The sequence below is a fragment of the Hemitrygon akajei genome, chromosome 21 (assembly GCF_048418815.1).
Source record: "Hemitrygon akajei chromosome 21, sHemAka1.3, whole genome shotgun sequence".
NCBI classification, from domain to species: Eukaryota; Metazoa; Chordata; class Chondrichthyes; order Myliobatiformes; family Dasyatidae; genus Hemitrygon; species Hemitrygon akajei.
The window spans coordinates 44233758-44257919 of record NC_133144.1 but is presented as its reverse complement, the minus strand read 5'-3'; the positions used below and the strand labels follow the sequence as shown (position 1 = coordinate 44257919).

The 24162-nt window shown below is 37.8% G+C and overlaps 1 protein-coding gene across 4 annotated transcripts in view; it reads left to right on the top strand.

Moving 5' to 3' along the window:
* Positions 1-24162, top strand: part of ccser2a (coiled-coil serine-rich protein 2a) — a 636731-nt gene that overhangs the window by 385402 nt on the left and 227167 nt on the right. The gene's annotated exons all lie outside the window — the stretch shown is intronic.

Here is a 24162-nt window from a genome sequence, read left to right as displayed (position 1 = left end):
ATCCTGTTGTTCACATTGATGACTCCATAAATCATTCTAATGCAGCACCCTCCTTATAAAGTTACCTTTCAGTTGTGAGGTATGTGGCAGAGATTTATCACTGCCCTCTGCTTATAATTCACTTAGCTCAGCTGAAGGAGAATGGAAATGTAAGCTGTGCTTTTCAACTACATGATATATGATGTGTCTACAGAGATACTATTGGCTTTGATGTTATGCACTTCACCTGTCATAATACCAATCATGGGTTACAGTGATCTCATGGCAAGGGGAAAAATTATCTCCTTGTTACAAATGAGTAACTATAAAAAGGAGTTTGGCGCGAGCTTCTCTGCTTTCCTAACATCAGTCCCGTACTTACCAACTTGTAGTCCTTCTGTATTACTTGTGTTATAGTAAAGTGTGATTCTTGCCAGTTCTTGTGAAATGCCTCAAAAGTTTGAGATGTGCAATAAGAAATTATGTGAATACTGTCTAACCACTCATCATTATTTTCAATATGTTGGTACAACTGCAGTAATTTCTGGACAAATGGGAAATCATCTCCCTCCTTTGAATATTAAAGAAGCTATTAACATTGAGAGCAATACACCTTATTGCAGAAAAAGTTTGAGCTTACCTAGTTAGGAGGCAATATTTCTGATTGACCCCACTCCATTATATATATTTGTAAAGTAAAAGGAAAAACAGCATTTCTTCAAAGAGAAGTTTCTGAAAGAGTGTGGCCTTGCCTTATAGTGACAGAGGAGCATTACTGAGGGATGAACTAACACTGAGGGAATACTGCCCTGTTAGGGGGGCAGAACTGGAGAAACATCATGCTGAGAAATAGCTATACAAGGATAAGCTATTTCATAATTTCCTGACACTACCGAAGGACTTGGGTGGCAGATTGGAGATATGTCTGTACTGAATGATGTGTAGGACACTCCTCCTCTCTGCTAGCCTGCAGGTCACCCTTAGTAAAGACGTACTCCTGCTTACCCTCTTTATTCAGGGTCACGTGAAGCCATGGGAGCAGGTGGAGGATGGTCATATGAGAAGTTAGCACACATTACAAGTTCTGGTTGTGCAATTACTATCATCAGACAGGCAATCTCTGAAAAGTACTTATAATGCCTGCAGTCACTCATCTTGTAAAGACACTGTCTGGAGGAAGGCAATGGCAAACCACTTATGTAGAAAAATTTGCCAAGAACAGTAGTGATTATTGGACCATGATCACGTACGTTATGATAATGGCTAAAGGAGTGTTGCCCAATTTGATGAAGTTTTCAATGTGTGCTGGTCTATTAGAGAGACATACAGAGAACATGTTGGACTTTGAGACAGGCAGTACTGGTGTGTAATAGTGCAGGACTATCGCATTGTATGTTTATCAGATGGAACATTAATGTGAAATTACATTAATGTGCTCACACAAATGTAAAAGTAAATCCTACTGCACTGCTTGAAAAGGCTTGTGTGAGTTACCTTCCTCTTGAAGCCTATCAATCAATTGCATCATCAAAACAGATTACTTGATTAGCACTATATTGGCTTCTGTTTTTTTCCCCTTCATTACAGTAGTAACTCCCTTTCAAAAGTACTTTCTATATGGATAGTTTTTACAGCCATGATCCTTTCATAGTATTTCTGTAATTATCAGTTTTGTTAGCCATGACATTCTACTGGTTTAAATCAACCAAAACAAGTAAATAATTCAAGAAAATCACTGCATCCCAATTTAATGCCTGTAATAGTTATAATCATCATATAAATACCTAAATCCATAGGAGTTCCATGTCTAGTATGCTTACAGCTTTTGAATACAATGCGAGCAATAAGTATTTATAAGTTTTTAAAAAAGTTTTTACTTTAAACTTTTAAAATATTTTTTTCCACACCTGTAAATTGTTAAGTATTGAACACCGCATTTAAACAGTTATCAACCACCTTCAAGTTAATACAATGGCTTGATTATTTGGTATCTAACATAACAACAATCCAAAAGTTAAGTATAATTAATACATATTAATCTTACGTTTTAATTATGCTTGAACACAACCTATTGGATGGATACATTGTATGCAGTCTTCAGGAGCCTTAAATATTCAAGTGAAAACATTTAGCTACATACTGTTCTTACATTGAAAATCCCATAATTTAAAGATGAAAACAAATCTTGAGTTCCCAATTCTGTTTTGCTTTTTTGTGTGCAGTTTAGCCTTATGGCTGTTTAATTCATACAAAGTGAAACAGGGATGTTGATAAAATTAACTTGTAGAAAGATGGAAGCTTCTTTAAAAATGTTCGTTGTTACTATACAGTATACAACAGCTATAGAAATTTTCATAATTTATTAAAATAAAATAAAGACACTCTTGCACTGGAAATGCAAAAGCTAACCAAATGTTGGTATTATGTGGTAAAGGGTGAGAATTTCCCTTAACCCCTTCGGTTGTGGAGAGATGCTACATAATTTGCCTGAACTCCGTAGATAGTTTAGGAAGTTGATGGTGCAGAGGATAGTGAATGCAAGCCAAGCCTATCCATTTCATGATGCTGTTCATGCTTTTCTGTACTTAGATTACTGAAAATGGGAATTTACTAATGTAATGTAACTATTTGTAGTTGCATGAAGCCTTTAATGTTGCAAAACACTCCAATGAACTTCAGAGGATTGATATCAAAGAAAATTTGAAGTCATGTATGTATGGTAAAACCCAGATCTCTGTGAAGCATGCCTGCAATCTAATTCATATTCTTTAATGGTGGGAACTATCTACATTTTGATCTGACTTTGCTTCATAAAAGTGGCTTGCAGTCATTGAAGGCAAGTCATTCTGTTCCTCCATTTGTGATGTTCTGTTGACAACTTTATGCTGATTATCATGTGCCCAACCAAAACATTATTTTGTTGGTTTGGCAATTTCAGCTGAACCCAATAATTTGTCAAATTGGGTTCAGAACCACATTTTCATATGTCCATCTTCAAAGCAGCTTGAGATGTGTTTTAAAGATAATGGATCTTAGTGATGTTTAAAAAAGCAATTGAAACACTAGCTATTATCATCTTTGTTTCAGGAAAAAGATGGAAGGGTAAGCAATGAAATTGTCCATTTTTTTCTTTTCTATAAAGTATTTTACTATGGATTGTGCTTATTTTTGATGAAAAAAGATGAGAGAAGCAAAGGATGACAAAAATAATACAGTGCAATCTGACTACAACCATTTTGTTGCACTCAGTGCTCATGTTGCTGCAAATATGGGGATGTGTAAGTGAGTGGTGTTTTATATTAATTGAAATGTGCAATTCAAAATGTGAAAGAGTCGTGCTGAAACAGCAAACTGAAATCATCATTAGTTCATGTGCAATTATAGTAAAGCAATAGGGGTCCATTATTTCATTAGGATGTTTTAAAATAGGGATTATACAGCCGTGCAGCAGTGCTGTTTGTATTCTGCGGTATAAACCAATTATCCTTGTACATTTTGAAATGAAGAAACAGATGAGATCTTGCTTGCTAATGGAGCTATAGAAACTACAGCCTACTGAACAAATTAAAGAGAGATGGCATGAAATCTAACTTTGGTAATCATTTCAGAGTGCCTAAGTTAGTACTATAAAAGGAGAGTTAACTTGAGTGATGCTTTTAAATATCTGTCAGCTTTTGTGGCTGGCGGTTTGATTTTGTTTTATCTGCACCAATGTGTGCTGTTTGCTGATTTCTCAAAAACAGTACTTTTTATTTGAAATAATTAAGTTACACCCTTAAAGGCTTCTAAACTAATTTTACGATGCTATCCAGTGTTCTGGAGCAACTTTCTATCTTATATTTGCTCCTAGAATGTGAAAACAAGAAAGAGTGCATTTGTTGTTCATCCTTAGTAAACCTGAAAAAATAACAGCCTTAGCCTCAAAGCAATGTGTAATCCATTGGTGGTGATGGAGGTGGTCCTACAGTGTTGTTAAATAGAAACTTTTGTAATAATACTTTGATGGTAAGTATAGCTCTGTGATATAAGCTAAACCTCAGGATATAGATCATATATAAAATTGGGTAGAGAAATGGCAGGTGGAGTTTAATCCAGATCATTGTGAGGTGATGCATTTTGGGAGGTCAAATGTGGAAGGGAAGTACACAGCAATTAGCAGGACCTTAGGATCATTCATGTAAATAGGGATTTTGGAGTGCAAGTTCATTGCTTCCTGAAAGTGGCAATAACAAATTGAAGAGTGTTAAAGGGTGTTGCATGTTCTCACTGTTACCGTCGGGTAAGAGGTACAGAGGCCTGAAGGCACACACTCAGTGATTCAGGAACAGTTTCTTCCCCTCTGCCTCCGATTCCTAAATGGACATTGAACCCTTGGACACTACCTCAGCTTTTAAAAAAAAAAGTAGTATTTCTGTTTTTTGCATGATTTTTAATCTATTCAGTATACGTATACTATATAAAGTATACTGAATAAGATTTAGTTATTTATTTAGTATTATTATTTTTTTTCTTCTGTATTATGTATTGCATTGAACTTTAACAAATTTTACATTACATACCGGTGATAATAAATCTGATTCTGATTCTGACCTTCACCAATCAGGGCACTGAACATAAATGTTGGGAAGTCATGATGTATCTGATAAAAATTTGGTGTGAGGCCAAGTTAGCATTAAGTGCAGTTCTAGTCACCATGCTATAGAAAGAATATGGAGGATTTGGAGAGGGCACTAAAGAGGCAGCATCTGAGCCTGGAAAAGAGTGTATTATCTATAAGGAGAGATTGGATAAACTTGGATTGTTTTATTTGAAGTGTCAGAAGGTGAGGGACAACTAGGAATGTATAAATTACCGTAGATTCCGGACTACAGAGCGCACCTGATTAAAAGCCGCTGGCTCTAATTTTAGAAATAAAATCAATTTTTTAATTGTAAAGGCCGCACCGGATTTTAGGCCGCACCGCTACTTTTAAATATACATACGTATCGGTAACACAAATTACGTTGCATATACTTTTTTACTGAACAGCACGAACAACATTCCAATATCTCCTAGCGACTGGTAAAAATATATAGACTGCAGCCTACCAGGAAAAGTTATTGATCGCCTTTAACTTAAAAGCAGCGTTTTCGCTCGGGTCTGACGCGCTTGCGTAACGCGATCGGGTCTAATCGGGTCTGATGCGCTCGGGTCTGACGCGCTTGCGTAACGCGATCGGGTCTAATCGGGTCTGACGCGCTCGGGTCTTGCTTTTCTTCGAGTATTTTCCATGTTGATGAGGGTGAGTACAAATGACTGATTTACAATAATTTAATTGTGAAAGTGCGCTTGATTTATCGTACAATTTCATTGGTCTACTGTTACGAGGCAAAATGTTTACGAGGCGGCATGAAAAAAAACCATGTATTAGCCGCTCCAGATTAAAGGCCGCAGAGTTCAAAGCTGTTCAAAATGTGGGAAAAAAGTGGCGGCTTATAATCCGGAATCTACGGTAGATATATAATGTAAGTAGATAGGGTATATAGTCAGAGTTTTTTTTCTCCTTAGGGTAAAAATGTCAAACATTGAGGGCTTAGATTTAAGGTGAGTGAACGAAAATTTGAACAAGATTTACAAAACATTTTTGTTTACACAAGAAGTGGTCGATGGTTGGATTGTGCTGCCAGGGGAACTGGTCGAAGCAGATTCAGTAACTACATTTAAGAGTCATTTAGAGCAATTGGAGATAAAAGGAACATACGCCATGTGTAGGCAGATTCAATTTGTTTAGAGTGTCATAAAGGCCACTGCAGAAGTGGTGGGCTGAAGTATTTGTTCCTGTACTAGTCTGTTCTATGCTATATGTTAGGATAGGAGCGTGTATAAGGTAATGGAGTCCTGAGAGCATTGCACCTAGCTTTTTGTATGGTTGAAATCCAAGGAAAAATATATTTTGAAAATCTAATAGAACACTGAGACTTTAGCCTTGTTGCACTTTCATCATATATTTCTTAAGATTTTGTCGGTTAAGAATCTGTCATTCTCACATTTTAATTTTGATTGCCCTCCAACCTAGGCTTAATGAAAAAATATATTTGAAAAAAATCCTGCATATTCTGAAAATCTTAAAAAAAAACCCTGAAAATTCTGTAAATATTCAGGAGGTAAGGCAGTATCTGTGGATAGAAAAGTACCGTAGTTGTTTCAGATTGAAAAGCCTTGACCAGAGTCTTTGTTGATTTTATCTTTTACCTATCTTTAAAATTTAATTCTATCTCCCTGCCAGCTCACCTGATATAATTATGGTGGTCAACTGCACTGTCTTTGTTTTATGGTACTGCAAGTGTACAATACTGGAGGAACAAAATTCATCAACAACTGATTATGGAAAATATTGAAGCCATTGGGCAGGAATTGTCAGTGGATCTGAATGGAACAAGTCCTGCTCATTGTCAAATGTCACCTCTTATTTGCATATTAAACATGTTAAATCATTCAGGGGAGATGAGTGTGAACATTCTTATTTTACTCTGTGAAATGCTGACTTACATAGTTTCTTTTTTTTTATTAGTTTTTTTAATACATTTTCTACATAGCTACAGATAAAAAACCCCAGATCAAAATGAAGTACATTGATACAGTGCAAAAATAAACATACAATAATAATATGATACAAAGAAAGATAATTGAGAAAGCACACAAATTGAAGACATGTAAAATTAGTATCCTCCCCAAGCCCCGCAACAAAAAAAAAAGCTCCAGACCAACCACAACACAATATAGAGAATATAAATCAGGACAATCAAACCCCCAAAACTGTAAATACACTTAGCAACAGAAGATATTAATGCCTACTACCAAAAAAAAAGGAGCTGAAAGCAAGGGACTGAAAAAAAACCTTAGTTAAGAGGAAGGTTATGAAAGTACTCAATAAAAGGTCCCCAGACCTTATGGAACTTTAAATCCGAATTAAGGACTGAATAATGAATTTTTTCAAGGTCTAAGCAGGCCATAATATCGTTAAGCCATTGAGCATGCGTGGGCGGGGCAACATCTCTCCATCGAAAGAGGATTAAATGTCTAGCCAGGAGAGAGGCAAAAGATAATATTCGACACTTAGTCGAACTCAGACGTAAATCTGTCTCACCCCAGAAACCGAACAAAGCAATTAAAGGGTTAGGTTCTAGGTGGTGATTCAGAATATACGATAACGTTATGAAGACATCTTTCCAAAATTTCTCCAAGCTAGGACAAAACCAGTACATATGAATGAGAGAGGCCCCGCCCCTTTTGCATTTATCACAAAGTGGACTGATGTTAGGGTAAAATCGAGATAATTTAGATTTAGACATATGGGCTCTATGAACAATCTTAAACTGTAAAAGGCAATGGCGAGCACAAAGAGAGGTTGAATTAACCGATTTGAGAATCGAGTCCCAAGTCTCATCGGATAAGGAGGTATTTAAATCATGCTCCCATGCCATTTTAATTTTATCCACAGGGGCACGTCGTAAGGCTGCTAATTTATCACAAATAAATGATATTAAACCTTTACCTAGTGGATTAATAGAAAGAAATAAGTCCATAACATTTTTCTCAGGCATTTCAGGGAAGTTAGGGATTAAAGGAGTAATAAAGTGTCTAATTTGGAGATATCTAAAAAAATGAGCATTGGGCAGATTGAACTTAGCAGAGAGCTGTTGAAAAGAAGGGAAGCGATTATCAATAAAAAGATCTTCAAAATGTCTAATGCCCTTCCTATACCAATTATGGATTGCTGAGTCATACGTAGTAGGTAAAAAAAGGTGATTATGTAAGATAGGGCTAGAAAAGGAAAAACCATGGAAACCATAAAATTTCCTAAACTGAGCCCATATACGCAAAGTGTGTCTAACAAGAGGATTAACTATTAATCTGGACAAACTACTAGGGAGTACAGAGCCGAGAAGTGCAGAGATAGATAATTCTTTAGTGGAGCTCAACTCCATTGCCACCCAATTAGGGCACTCGGGTTGGCCATGGAAAAAAAACCAAAACTTACATAGTTTCTTGGGTGAATGGAAGTTAGACTCCTGTTGATATCTGTCACTGGGCTCTGAAGTAATTTTTTAAAATAAATACAACACTGTCCATGAAAATCTCTTACTGAGTGTAAGACCCCATTCCCTTCTGAGTCCTCACAAAACACAGTTGTCCACATGTACAAACCAATCCAAATTCCATGAAGTGGTTGAGGGACTGAAAGGTGATTGATTTAAATGCCAATGGAGAGTTTGGTGACTCTGCTGGTCCATCTTGGCCTTGTTAGTCTGATCGTCTGAATTTTTTAACAACTTTGGGTGAGTGGAATAACATCAATTTTTATATCTTTATTATTGGTAGCAGTCTATGAGGTGAACTTTGGTATACACTGACTCTGCTTTGTGTGAGAAGTAAATATTGCTAAAGGCTGTGTTGCCAATAAGGATGGATAGCGAGGGTCAATGATTGTACCACTGTACTATGACTTAGTTCAGAGTCATTGGCTCACCATCTTCACATATCCCAGATCAGTAATCAGTCTGAAAATGCCTTCATAGTTCTGTCTTGGTTGAAAATGTCATGAGATATTGTTAATTTCAGGATAATATTCCACATGCATCACTTCTTGTAATTGAATGACAGGCATTTCAAGTTGGAGCTGCTTCTGCCCTGTGCTCCACGTTCCAGACTAGGTCAGAAACTATATTCATTTCCAGGGTCGTTTTTAGTTACTGTTATTTACCTGAGCCTCTTTCCACACTTTTCTATTCATTTACCTGAATCACTGATTCAGCCAGTTCTCTTGATCCTTCTTCTTGCCACTTGCTAAACCTTAAGAGAGAGTAAGTAGCAGCAGGTGCATCAGTCATTGCTAACCGGCAGGTTGGATAATCTGGCCCATAAATGGGAATAAAAGATTATAGACAAAGTTATGTGCATTAAGATATCAAATATAATATTATATTAGTAACCTGAAGGATGTACTTGTTCCCTGCTTTGAGGCTGAGGCTTGACTTTGTGAGTAGGATATATTATGTTGTTGTACCCTTTAGGGACTGTGACTTTTCAGGTCGAACAGGAGTGCAGTTGCATATATATACTTAGCACATTCTAGATTTTTAAAAAAGCAAGGTTTTTAATTTCTATGGAAAATTGTACAGATTGATGTTATCATCAAAACACGAGGCATTATTAAAACATTGCTGAAACAAAACAATATCTAGCCCTTACTTAAAATATTTGATTATGCATGAGGCATTAAGATATGATCAAAGTTAAGTTAATGAGTTGAGAATATACAAACATTCTGGGCATTAAGATTTATAAATTATATCATGAATGTTTTATAAAATTGCAATGGTAGAATTTCCAGTGAGAGCATTCTTATTTCAACATTCCTTAATGACGTAGGAAATTCATCTGGCAAGCATATGTGATCAAACTGAAGAACAAGTTTTTGTCAGGTGCCTTAATGCCAGCATTGTCAGCTGGTGTGAGGGTCGGTGTGATGACTTCACACAAGATTTGATGAGACCAGTAAGGGTTAAGATTAATTTGGTTTGATAAAGTTGATAAGGCTCCTCTGCTACCATTCCTATCTCTTGAAGTTTTTTTGAAGTTGAATCAGATCATTTATATAAATTTTATAAGACCATAAGATATAGGAGCAGAATTAAGCCACTCAGCCCATCGAGTCTGCTCCTCCATTTCATCATGGCTGATCCCGGATCCCATACACTTGCCCTCTCACCATAACCCTTGATGACCTGACCAATCAGGAATCTATCAACTTCCACTGTGAATATACCCATGGACTTGGCTTCCACCACAGTCTTTGGCAGAGCATTCCACAGATTCACCACTGCTTGGCTAAAAAAAAATTAACTCCTAAAACTCCTAAAATTAACTCTGTTCTAAAAGGTCACCCCTCAATTTTGCCAGAATCAAGTGATTCTTGGAAGATCATACTGATGCATCCATTATCTCTTCAGCAACCTCTTTCAGGACTCTGGGATGTAGTACACCTACTCCAGGTGACTTACCCATCTTAAGACCTTTAAGTTTACCCAGCATGTTTTCCTTTGTAATAGCAATGGCATTCACTCCTGCTCCCTGACACTCACAGACCTTTGGCATATAGCTAGTATCTTCCACAGTAAAGGCTGAAGTAAAGAACTTATTAAGTTCATCTGCTATTTCTTTGTCCCTCATTACTACCTCACCAGCATCATTTTCTAGTGGTTCAATATGAACTCTCACCTCCCTTTTATTCTTTATATTACTGAAAAAACTTATAGTATCCTGCTTTATATTATTAGCTAGTTTGCCCTCATATTTCATCTTTTCCCTTCTTATAGCTTTTTTAGTTGCCTTTTGTTGGATTTTAAAAGCTTCCCAATCATCTAACTTCCCTGTCACATTTGCCACCTTATATGCTCTTTCCTTGGCTTTTTTGCAGTCCTTCATTTCCCTTGTCAGCCATGGTTACATAGCCCTGCCATTTGAAAACCATACTTCTTCTGTGGGATATATCTATCCTGCACCTGGTGAACTTTTCCCAGAAATTTCAGCCTACCTGTTCTGCCATCATCCCCGCCTCCAATCCCACCTGGGCAAGCTCCTCTCTCATGCCTTTGTAATTCACTTTATTCTATTGTGATACTGATACACGTGACTTATATTTTTTTCCTCTCAAGTTGTGTATGAATTCAATCATATTATGATCACTATCTCCTAAGGGTTCCTTAATGTTAAGCTGATTAATAAAATTTGGGTTATCACATAATGTCTAATCTAAGATAGCCTTTCCCTGAGTAGGCTCAAACACAAGCTGCTCTAAAAGTCCATCTTGTAGTCATTCAATAAATTTCCTCACTTGTGATCTGACACTAGCCTGATCCCCTTGCATATTGAAGTCCCCCAATACAATATGACATTACCCTTGTTGCATGCACTTTCCAACTCCTTTTGCAGTCTCAACCCCACATCTTGACTAGTATTTGGAAGCCTATATATGAATTCCATAATTTTTTTTACTATTGCAGTTTCTTAACTCCACTCACAAAGATTCTACATTCTCTGACCCTATGTCACCTCTTTCTAAAGAGCCACACCACTGCCTATATCTTCCTGCCTGTCCTTTCAATGCAAACTATATCCTTTGATGTTAAACTCCCAACTATGACCTTCTTTTAGCCACGATTCAGTGTTGCCCACAACATCATACCAACCAGTCTCTAATTGCGCCACATGTTCACCCACCTTATTCTGAATGTTACCTGCATTTAAATACAGCGCCTTCAGTCTTGCATTACTTGCCTTTATGAATTTTGCCTCTTTGGTACAACCTAACACTGCTTTGTCAGAATCAGAATTAGAATCAGGTTTATTATCAATGGGATGTGTAATGAAATTTGTTAACTTAGCAGCAGCAGTTCAATGCAATACATAATATAGAAGAAGAAAAATAATAATAATAATAGATAAATAAATAAATCAATTACAGTATACATATATTGAATAGATTAAAAATTATGCAAAAAGAGAAATATTATTTATTAAAAGAGTGAGGTAGTGTTCAAGGATCCAATGTCCATTTAGGAATCAGATTGCAGAGGGGAAGAAGCTGTTCCTGAATCGCTGACTGTGTGTCTTCAGGCTTTTGTACCTCCTACCCGATGGTAACAGTGAGAAAAGTGTGACTTATTTATTTATTTCTGATCACATCCATGATATCCTGAAGTGGGAAGATGAACAGCCTGAGGCTGTGATTCATATTGGTACCAACGACATAGGTAGGAAAAGGGAGGAGGTTCTGAAAGCAGACAACAGGGAGTTAGGAAATATGATACACTAATCTTGATTAAAATGTTGAAAAGAATGTTTCATCTTTAACTTTATGTCTTTTGGAGATCAGTTCATCTTCTACTCACTTAACTATTCACAGTAACAGAAATTTTGATCGGGATGCCCAAACTTTTGCATACCACTGTAGATAGGAAAGGGGAGGAGGTCCTGAAAAAAAGAGTACAGGGAGTTTGAAAAGAAGTTGAGAAGCAGGACCTCAAAGGTAGTGATCTCGTGATTACTGCCTGTGCCACGCGGCAGTGAGTATAGGAATAGAATGAGGTGGAGGATAAACGCGTGGCTGAGCGATTGGAGCAGGGGGCAGGGATTCAGATTTCTGGATCATTGGGACCTCTTCTGTGACCTGTACAAAAAGGACGGGTTGCACTTGAATCCGAGGGGGACCAATATCCTGGTATGGAAGTTTGCTAAGGCTATTGAGGAGAGTTTAAACTAGAATTGCTGGGGGGTGGGAACCAAACTGAAGAGACAGAGAAGGGACAGTTGGCTCACAAATGGAGAAAGCTTGTAGGCAGTGTGAGAGGGAGGATAGGCAGGTAATAGAGAAGGGATGTGCTCAGACTGATGGTTTGAGATGTGTCTATTTTAATGCAAGGAGCTTCGTGAACAAAGCGGATGAGCTTAGAGCATGGATCAGTACTTGGAGCTATGATGTTACGGCCATTACAGAGACTTGAATGGCTCAAGGGCAGGATTGGTTACTTAGAGTACCAGTTTTTAAATGTTTCAGAAAGGTCAGGGAGGGAGGCAAAAGAGGTGGGGGTGTGGTACTGCTGATCAGAGTGTCATGGCTACTGAAAAAGAGGAAGTCATGGAGGGATTGTCTATAGAGTCTCTGTGGGTAAAAGTTAGGAACAGGAAGGGGTCTATAACTCTACTGGCTGTTTCTATACACCACCCAGTAGTAACAAGGACATTGAGGGGCAGATAGGGAGACAGATTCTGGAAAGGTGTAATAATAACAGGGTTGTCGTGGTGGCAGATATTAATTTCCACAATATTGATTGGCATCTTCCTAGAGCAAGACGTTTGGAAGGGGTGGAGTTTGTTAGGTGTATTCAGGAACGTTTCCTGACAAAATATGTAGATAAGCCTACAATAGGAGAGGCTGTATATGATCTGGTATTGGGAAATGAACCTGGTCAGGTGTCAGGTCTCTCAGTGGGAGAACACTTTGGAGATAGTGATCATAATTCTATCTCCTTTACCATAGCATTGGAGGGGGATAGGAACAGACAAGTTAGGAAAGTGTTAAATAGGAATAAGGGAAAATATGAAGCTTTCTGGCAGGAACTTGGAAGCATAAATTGGAAACAGATGTTCTCAGGGAAATGTACGGTAGAAATGTGGCAAATGTTCGGGGGATATTTGTGTGATGTTCTGCATAGGTATGTTCCGGTGAGACAGGGAAAAGATCATAGGGTAAGGAACCATGGTTTACAAAGGCTGTTGAAACTCTAGTCAAGAAGAAAAGAAAAACTTACGAAAGGTTCAAAAACTAGGTAATGATAGAGATGTAGAAAATCATAAGGCTAACAGGAAAGAGCTTAAGAATGAAATTAGAAAAGCCAGAAAGGGCCATGAGAAGGCCTTGATGAGCAGAATTACGGAAAACCCCAAGGCATTCTACAAATACGTGAAGAGCAAGAGGATAAGAAATGAGAGAATGGGACCAGTCAAGTGTGACAGTGGAAAAGTGTGTATGGAACTGGAGGAGAGAGCAGAGATATGTAATGAATACTTTGCTTCAGTATTCACTGTGGAAAAGGACCTTGGCGATTGTCGGGATGACTTACAGTGGACTGAAAAGCTTGAGCATGTAGACATTAAGAAAGAGGATTTGCTGGAGCTTCTGGAAAGCATCAAGTTGATGACAGAATATAGTATTAATAGTAAGTCACTTGGCAGTGTGGAGGATCAGAGCGATCTTGGGGTCTGAGTCCATAGGACACTCAAAGCTGCTGCGCAGGTTGACTGTGTAGTTAAGAGGGCATACGGTCTATTGGCCTTCATCAACCATGGGATTGATTTTAAGAGCTGAGAGGTAATGTTACAGGTTTATAGGACCCTGGTCATACCCCACTTGGAGTACTGTGCTCAGTTCTGGTCGCCTCGCTATAGGAAGGATGTGGAAACCATAGAAAGGGTGCAGAGGAGATTGACATGGATGTTGCCTGGATTGGGGAGCATGCCTAATGAAAATAGGTTGAGTGAACTTGGCCTTTTCTCCTTGGAGCGACGGAGGATGAGAGGTGACCTGATTGATGTGTATAAGATGATGAGAGGCATTGATCGTGTGGATTGTCAGAGGCTTTTTTACCAGGGCTGAAATGGCCAACACAAGAGGGCACAGTTTTAAGGTGATTGGAAGTAGGTAAAGAGGAGACGTCAGCGGTAAGCTTTTTAGCAGAGGGTCGTGAGTGCGTGGAATGGGCTGCCAGCAACGGTGGTGGAGGCGGATACAATAGGGTCTTTTTGGAGACTCCTGGATAGATACACGGAGCTTAGAAAAATAGAGGGCTATGAGTAACCCTAGATAATTTCTAAAGTAAGTTCATGTTTGGCACAGCAATGGGCTGAAGGGGTCTGTATTGTGCTGTAGGTTTTCTATGTTTCTAAAATTGCATGCCCTGGGTGCTGAAGGTCTTTAATAATGGAAGCTGCTTTTCTGAAAATGTCCTGGGTACTTGGTAGGCTAGTACTCTAGATGGAGCCAACTAAATTTACAGCCCACTGCAGCTTCATCAGTCTGCAGCTGCACCCTATCATTGGCCCGTCCTTCCTTGCACTCATATTACATATTACAACATCCACTGTCAACCTGCTTATCAGTTTACAAACTTGGTGTTGTTTTTAACACAACTGAATTTCTGTCACCAAGACGATTTCAAGTTTCATAATATTCCTTGATTTCATTCTGTCTCAGTTCATCTGCTGCTGAAAGCCTGGCCTCACCATTATTGTGTTGAATCACACTCAGTTCAAGTCATTGTTTATTGCATCTGCCTGCCTCCACTAACTAATGCAGGCAGATGGACAATGACGTCCCCCTTTTTCCAAGAGATGCACTGTGAAATGGAGTGGATGACTTGACAGCTAGAGCTCTAATGCTGGATTCCTTGTTCTTAAATGGCATGACAGCTTGCCTCTGTGAATGACCTCTGAGTTGCATTTAAATAAATACATTGACAAATGCTTCAAGTAGTCTTAAGTATTTTTGATAAAATTAATTCACTTAATTAACATACCTTGAAGTAATCAAAATAAAAATGTGCCGCTTACTTTTCTAATAAGATAAATAACCCATTCAGTTGAATGTGATGATGCTATTGACATAGAGCTGAGGAGGCAAATGTGAATTGTATGTAGCCACTTACCTCAGTATGTTGGTTCTTTCTGCTGGACTCATTGATGAGTCTAACAACAGAGCACGGTATTAGGTGTGTTGGTGTTTGGCTTCCAAGATCTCTTCGACTTTTGTGTTTCAATACATAGATCTCAAAGATAAGTGAGGAGGCTGCACCTGGCAATTGACCGTGGGATTACATACAATCCCTTGCGTTACAGTTGAACGTGCTTTTTTCAAAATTCTCTTGATTAGATTCCCTCTTCCTATCATGCATATACTTGTATACACTCAGAATTCCAAAACTGCCCTATCCTCCTACATGATAGTCTCTGGTGCATATCTTTAACACTGGCTCTTTTCAAGTAATGTTGCAAGTTTAATATTTTTATTTCTGTTCTAAGTCCTTCTACAGTTCCAGCAATCCCTACCCATCATCCTCCTCTCACTTTTTGTAATTATGTGTATCTCTACAACGCTTCAGTATTTCTGGGTATTCCAATCCAGATGCCATTGTTTAATTCCCATTTTCTATTAAATTCATTGGCCAGAACAACCAGCATTCATCTTTTCAGCTTGAAGATTGACAGGAGTGGGAATTAAGAGAATTAATTGGATTGCTGGCTTCAGGCAAATGGTGGAGAGGCCTTTCTGATTGAGGCTCTGGAAACATAGATGGTTTCTGGATCATTCTGGCCAATTCTGAACATTTCCACTTGGCAGTTAAAACCAAAGATGAAGAAATGCAATGTTCTGGAATTCCTTTTCCTGACCTGTCTGTTTCCCTCTTTCTTGAGGTACTCCTTCAAATCTATTTCACTGAATAGCTTGTAATTATTTGTGCAGAGTGCTTTGTTCTTTATTTAATAATTGAGGATAAATAAAACAAGCGTACCCATCAGGCAATACAGAGGGGAGTTTGCTGGATGCATTTTGGGTTACTACTCTGTCGGAAGGATGTGATGGAACTGTAGAAGGTGAGGGAGATCACAAGGATGTTGCTTGGAATGGAGCAATTCAATTCTGAGGAGAGAGTGAAGAAGCTATGTAGAGGAGGTTACAAGTCAAGTCACTTTTATTGTCATTTCAACCATAATTGCTATGTACAGTACATAGTAAAAATGAGATGTTTTTCAGGACCATGGTGTTACATGACACAGTACAAAAACTAGACTGAACTACGTAAAAAACACCACAGAGAGAAAAAAAAAACAACTACACTAGACTACAGACCTACCCAGGACTGCATAATGTGCACAAAACAATGCAGGCATTACAATAAATAATAAACAGGACAATAGGGCAGTAGGGTGTCAGTCCAGGCAGATATGATTGAGAGAAAATAAATTAGGAGGGGTGTAGATAGGTTAGAATGCAGAAATCTTTTTGCCATAACAAAGGTAGATACAACAAATGAAATTAAGGAAAAAGAGATGAAACTTGGAGGGGAAATGAAGAGGACTTTCATCTAAAGTGAACCTAAGGTACAGAATCATTGGAGTGAAGAATTCTTAATCTTGAAACTATTTCTAATTCTTGTGTTATCAGGGTAAATGCTGTTTTCAAAATATACTTGTTTCAGCGAGATTATCATTCTTCAAAAAAATCAGAGAACATCATCCCCAAAAATGCTTTGGGCATTTTCATCTATCCACATTAGAGAAGGAAATCAAAACCATCTTTCGCAATAATCTAAACATGATTTCATGGAAGTTTCGTATAGCTGCAGTCATACTTTGAAACTTTAACACACTTTGTGTATTTAATATTTCAATAACATTTAAATAATCTTGTAAATATGTTGATTAGGTATTCTTCATTTAAATAATTTACTACAGGTTATAGGTAAAATATGTAAATTGTAAATGTCATGACGCTACCACGTGATATAGGTGCACCTTGCTTAAAGTAAAGAACAAAGTCAGACTCACATTTCAGACTCCTGTGTCTTCCTTTGAATTTGTTTAATATTTTGGAGTTATAAAGCATAACAGTGGTGACAAGGTAATTTTAAAATGAACCTGAGATGGCTACTAACCTGTTGAAGTGCAGAGAGGAGCGGTGAGTGAAAAAACATCGCAGCAGGTACAGAGACAGTTGAGAGTTTTTTTAAAGAAGGCAGAAAACAGAAGAATTCATGGGTTAACAAACAGTGAGTACTGGGTGATAATAATCATTAAAAAAACATTTTAAAAAACTGGCTATATTGGAAAGATTGATGCATTTGATTGCTCAGTGGGTAACTGGCTCATGTATAATGAGCTAATTGAACAGTATTTTAAAACAAATGAATAGCCAATGAGAAGCGAGTACCAACTGCTGAATGTATTGGGTTTAAAGGCATTCAGTTTCTTTTGAAGTTTAACTGCTCCAACCAAACCAGCAAAAATAAGATTTTATTCTGTTCTGAACATAATGCAGGAACACTTAGAACTGAAACCATTGTTTATTGAAGAATGCTTTAGATTTCACGTGGAATCAAAATGAATGGGAGTCCATTTCAAGATGTGTAGTGAATTGAAGAGATTGAGTATTGTCATTTCATTGATGGGCTTACTGATGAACTGATAGATCGTTTAGTTTCTGGAATCTCACAAGAAGGATTCAGAAATCACTCCTAACTAAAGTACAACATACATTTAAAAGAGCAGTTGAAATTGCTTGTATGAATGGAAACAGCAGACAGAGACACAATTGAGTTTCAGTTAGGAATGAAAGTGAGTGAACAAAATTGCGAAGTCTGAACAGAAATCAGCCTGGTCAAACACATTTTGTTACCACTGTGTCAGGGATTCACCAGACCAATGCAAATTTAAAGGCAAAACTTGTAGAAAATCCAACAAGGTAGAACATTTCCAAAGAGTATGTCAGGCAGACAAAAATAAAAGGAATGCACAAGGAAGAAAAAATTTTATAAAGTCACATTGCAGTTTCAAAAAGGGTGCTAATCTGTGTGCTGTTGATTTAAAAATATCTGATAATGGTAAGAGTGACACAGGACAGGGTACCCTTGAGACTTACAATGTGAAAACTAGCAATAGACAAGCATTATGATTTATGCTAAAAGTGATCAGCAAATTAATAAAATGGAATTGGACACTGGCTCAGCTGTTTCGGTCATTCCACAAAATGAGCTTGAACAGTATTTCAAAGATAGTAAACTGAAGCCTGCAGATTTCCAGTTAAGACTGGAGAAAAGATGACTCCTGTGAGAGTGACATTCGCAATAGTGAAATACAACAACCAACAAGCCACATTGAGCTTGTACGTGGTAAAAACACCGGGTAGACCAGCATTATTGGGACCTGAGTAGCTGAGGGAACTACAACTTGACTGGAGATCCACCCGCCATTTGCATGCCACATCCCATGCAATGAAGCCAACTGAAAGTGAATTAAGAATGGATCTGAATGATGCCACAATTGTCTCCATGCTGTACATCATGAACCGTTGCCCAATAAAGAGCAAGCAGGTTTTGGAAAGCATATTGGACCAACAAAGGACCACGCTGCTCAGAGGAATCATGAAAGTGATAAAATCAGTGATCCAACTACAACAGTTCTTGCAGGTAACATATCCGAGAAAGCGGTAATATGTTAATCCGGCTGTTACTAGCAAAATATCGCTTGGTTTTAAGCTGGAAGAGAGTTCAAGGAGCTTCAGGAAAGCTGCAAACGTTCGCCATTTGTGAGTATAAAGAACCAGGATCTACTTTGCGCGCATTTAGGTTATTACATGAACTTCAAGTGGGAGACAAAAAAGCAGCTTTAAAAGTAGATGCAAAGACCAAAGCCCAACTGGATGAATGGAAGGTCAAAAAGAATGAGTGAATGGAGATATGGAAATAAATGATTCATCAGATGTTGTGGAAACCAAGAGGAGAGATTAGATCTTAATGGGAACATTAGACAGATTAATCAGAGAACGCTCCAGTGAACTAAATGTACCTTCGCAATATCAAAATGCAGAAGCTAGAAGAAAAAAATGGATGGAGAAGAAAGGTGTCCACAGCTGTCAGAACCACTTCTTACAATCTCAGAATCAATTCCTACAACCACTACGGAGGAGGCCCCAGAAAATGTGTTTGTTTTCACAGCCACAAGTCTCACCTGCCAAGCAGAGAGATCCCTTGTCAGAAAAGTTGTTATCCCACAAGAGTAAGAAATCCTCCACAGAGATTAAATCTTTAGGCCTGAATGCTGTGGATGTCTGTATATAATAGTTGTATTATATAATACACTGTATATATAGTTGAGATGCATTCTGTATGGAGTTGGAGTTTTTAGCTAAGCAGGGAGAAGCGGTGTGTAACATTTGAGCAATCATGTAAATATGTTGTTGATTAAGCATGCTTACTAGTTTAAGTAATTCACTGCAGGTTATACGTAAAAATACGTGAATGGCATATATCATGAAACTACCATATTTATATGAGCACCTCGCTTAAAGTAAAGAATTAAGTTAGATTCACATCTCTCAGCTGTTGTTTTCCTAAGAACTAGCTTAATGTTTTGAAGTTACAAAACATAACACAATTCGATAAAGGCTAACAAACCACTGCCTTTAAGATTACTTTTCATACCTACTAGTTATCTTTCTCTTTGGTCAGTCTACCATTACGATGAGTTAAAGTGGGATAAGATACAGGAGAATGAGTACCGTACTTTTGATGCTGGGATGGAAGCTATTGTTCATTAGAGAAGTCATTTTGAATAAAAGGCAGGAGGTGAAAAAAAAGCAGTTTGGTCTATTTTGTTTGTTTGCATGGCCTCTGATAACCTTCAATTTCGATATACAAAATATTAATCTCAGAACTTTACAATTGTATACCACACATATTGGTAGAGACATAATGAAAGTCTCCATGTTTGATCCCTTAATTTTATTCATAGATCATATTCCACTGCTTTTAAGAAATTGCACTATTTACCTTGGCATATATTCATTTTGTAAAGTTATTTTCAAAGCTTATTCGGCAAAACACTTGTATGCAAATGGTTAAAATTCCTTTAGATAGAAGTAATTAGAATAGTCAACATTATTTAAAATATCCTGTTATGCTCCTTCAAAGGTAGTAAACATTTATGGTTCAATGATTCCATTTAATATCAGATAGTGTATATAGTATATAACCTAAAATTCTTACTCTTCACAGACATCTATGAAATGGAAGAAAACCCCAAAGAATCAATTGAATTGAATTGACTTTATTATGTACATCCTTCATAGACATAATGAGTAAAAATCTTTACATTATGTCTCTGTCTAAATATGCAATGTGCAATTTATAGAAATTTATAATAAATAGTATGTACAACAATATAACATAGAAATACAGTTGTGTCAGCATGAATTAATCAGTCTGATGGCCTGGTGGAAGAAGCTGTCACGGAGCCTGTTGGTCCTGGCTTTTATGCCGCGGTACTATTCTCTGGATGGTAGTAGCTGGAACAGTTTGTGGTAGGGGTGACTCGGGTCCCCAGTGATCCTTTGGGCCCTTTTTGCACACATGTCTTTGTAAATATCCTGAATAGTGAGAAGTTCACATCTACAGATGTGCTGGGCTGTCCACTCCACTTGCTGCTGCGGAGTCCTGTGATTGAGGGAAGTACAATTCCCATACCAGGCAGTGATGCAGCCAGTCAGAATTGTGCGCTGTAGAAAATTCTTAGGATTTGGGGGCCCCTACCAAACAACTTCAATCGTCTGAGGTGAAAGAGATGCTGTTGTGCCTTTTTCACCACACAGCTGGTATGTACAGATCACTTAAGATCTTCGGTGATGTTTATGACGAGGAGCTTAAAGCTGTTCACCTTCTCAACCCCAGGTCCATTGATGTCAATAGGGGCTATCCTGTCTCCATTCCTCCTGTAGTCCACAACCAGCTCCTTTCTTTTTATGACATTGAGGAAGAGGTTGTTTTCTTGACACCACTGTGTCATGGTGATGACTTCTCCTCTGTTGGCTACCTCATTATTATTTGAAATTAGGCCAATCAGTGTAGTGTCATCAGCAAATTTAATTAGCAGATTGGAGCTGTGGGTAGCAACACTGTCATGAATATACAGAGAGTAAAGGAGGGGGGCTTAGTACACAGCTCAGAGGGGCACCTATGTTGAAGGTCAGAGGGGCAGAGATAAGGGAGCCCACTCTTACCACTTGCCAGTGATCTGACAGGAAGTCCAGGATGCAGCTACACAATACAGTCCTGCAGCATGGAGTCCGATTGGTCGGCCAACAGTGGACGGTTTTAACTATGACTACCTCTTGTTTCGGCTTCTGCCTGTACCTTGGCAGCAGCAAGATGGTGGAGTGATCTGATTTCTATATGGTGGTCAAAGGAGCGCTTTGTAAGCATTGTGGAAGGGAGAATAGCAGTGGTCAGGTATGCTGTCTCCCCGTGTGCTCACCTGGATGTGTTGGCAAAACTTTGGAGAGACTTTAGTCAGTGATGCTCTATTAAAGTCACCGGCAACAATGAAGGCAGACTCTAGGGTGCTGATGGTCTTGTACAGTTCGTTGAGAGCCAGATCAGTATTAGCCTGTGGTGGAATATACACAGCTGTGATAATAAGCGCTATGAACTCCCTAAGCAGCCGGAAAGGTCTACACAACACCACAAGGTACTTCAGATCCGGGGAACAAAAGGATTTGAGGGCATGCATGTTCTGGGATTCGCAGCAAGCATTATTGACCATGAAACATACCCCACCTCTTCTCAGACAGGATTTAGACCTCTCAGCCCGGAACAGGGACTACCTGTTCAACCAAAGGCGTGCTGTTACCCAGAGCTTCCATTGTGGGGAACACAAATACCACTGGGATACCATGGCATTACAATCAATTTGTATAAGATTTATGTGAAATGGGAAGTCAATCAAGTTTAAAAATTAACCCTTTGGCACATTTCTATGACTTGCTGTAATTATAGGAGGAAATCAGACTGAAGTATTAACCTTGTAGATAAAATTTAGTTTTATTTCATTGCATTTAGGATGACACAATGAGCCCTTATATTTCAGTTTCCTTTAAAGTTAGGCATACAGTTTGGTTTGAAAAGTACCTTGATATAAAGTAAAATAGGACATTAAATTATAAATTCACAGTTTTGCTGTTCAATTTTTTTGTGAATGTCTTATTTTGGCTCATTCTTTCACATTCGGTCTTCTGCCATATTGGATGCAATTTAGTCCTTTCTCTTTGCTATTGTACTCCCTCAGTTTGTTTTCTTTTTCCAGATTAGATCAACATTGTGCTTTTCCCTTAGTTGTTACAAATGTACTTAAAAAGTTCTAAATGAGAGACAGAGATTCTGTGTAGAAAATTAGTGCCAAATGTGTCTCCTTCTATAAATTACTGTCAAAAGTATTGCTATTTACCTGATAATTTGGCAAAATTTCTGCACCTGGAGTCAATTAACTTATCAGTGTAGCATGTAAAAAACTATTATTGCAGCAATGGACACCATTAGGAGCCATGATAAAAGATTAAGTCATCTTTTTTTTCTAGTGTTTTAACACAAGTGATTGAAAAGAAGAACGGAAAAAAAATAAGATAGTGATGAATAGGTAATGCTTGCAAGTAGCATCTTGGCTCAAAATGTCGACTATCTGTTCATTTCCATAGATGTTGCCTGGCTTGCTGAGCTCCTCCAGTACTTTGTGTGTTATGCTCTGGATTTCCAGTATCTGCAGACTTACTTGTGTTTATGATTTAGCATATTTTGTGAATGTTCTTATAGAGGGAAAATTAGTTGAGTAAGGGAAGGGTGAGAATTAATGAGGTTTAGATTGCTGTTCATTTTGATTTAAAGAGAAGGGGGAACAGAATCTAGTTAGAAAACTACAATGATGTAGGTAATTTACTGTACAGGGATATTGAAGTGTTGAGGGTCTAAATACAATGTTGGTTAAAAGGAAACAGATTTTGGGTGAGTGTTACTTGGAAAACAGCAGAAAAATATTTTAAGAATTACTGAAGATGTCAGAGCAAAGATACCTTGAGATTAAGTATTTAAGTCAGAGTAAAGAATGGGAATTGAACTGAAGCAAAGCAGCTCATCTTCATAATGATGAGGTTAAAGTAAAACGAGTTTTAGAAAGTTTATCATCTGAGATAGGGTAAGTATGACATTAAACATAAAAGGTATCTTAGCCAAACTGATTTATGATCTGATTTAGATTGTGTTACAAAATACAGTGGCATAGGAGGTCATAAGCACTGCTTAATGTTGTGTACATTTTATGATCCATATTTGTGAAAAAATATATGTAACATATATATGAATCCCTATAATATTTCTGAAATCAAAAAAATTCTATCATTGGCTTATTCCAAGTTAAGTTTCTCCCAACTTGGCATGCTGAAGATTCTAAAAAAGGGATTTAAATTCAACAGTCATCTCATATTTTAGACACTGCTTCGTGTACTTATTTTCTGGAATCTTATTTTCTACTGGCACAGCAACATCCTGTTTTGACATTGTAGCAGCACTAAAAGTGATAGATACACATCAAAATCCCATTCAGCGATTTAAGCAGGAGCCATTCAATAAGGATTCTAATAACCAATAGTAATGTTAAAATTAAGTTAAGATTTGTATCTTGGAGCTGTGGATTTAAAAATTTCAAAACTTATTTTACAGCTAACTTACAACTAAATCCACTACTTTTTTGTGGAATTGAGCCCTTCAGCCCAATGTGTCCATGCCGATTAAGGTGCCTTGCTGAGGTGGTTCCATTTTCCTGGCCTGTATACCTCTAAACCATTTCCATGTAAGGAGGTGTGAAAAATATTTACAGTATTTTTCAAAAAGCTGGTATATATGTATCCTTCCATTAACACCTAAAACAAATTATGTAGTCTATTTATTACTATTTACCAGAACACAAATTGGCTGCTTCCATTTCCGTCTTGAAATTATACCTACATTTCTAAACTACTTGATAGGCTACAAGATGGCAAGAGGT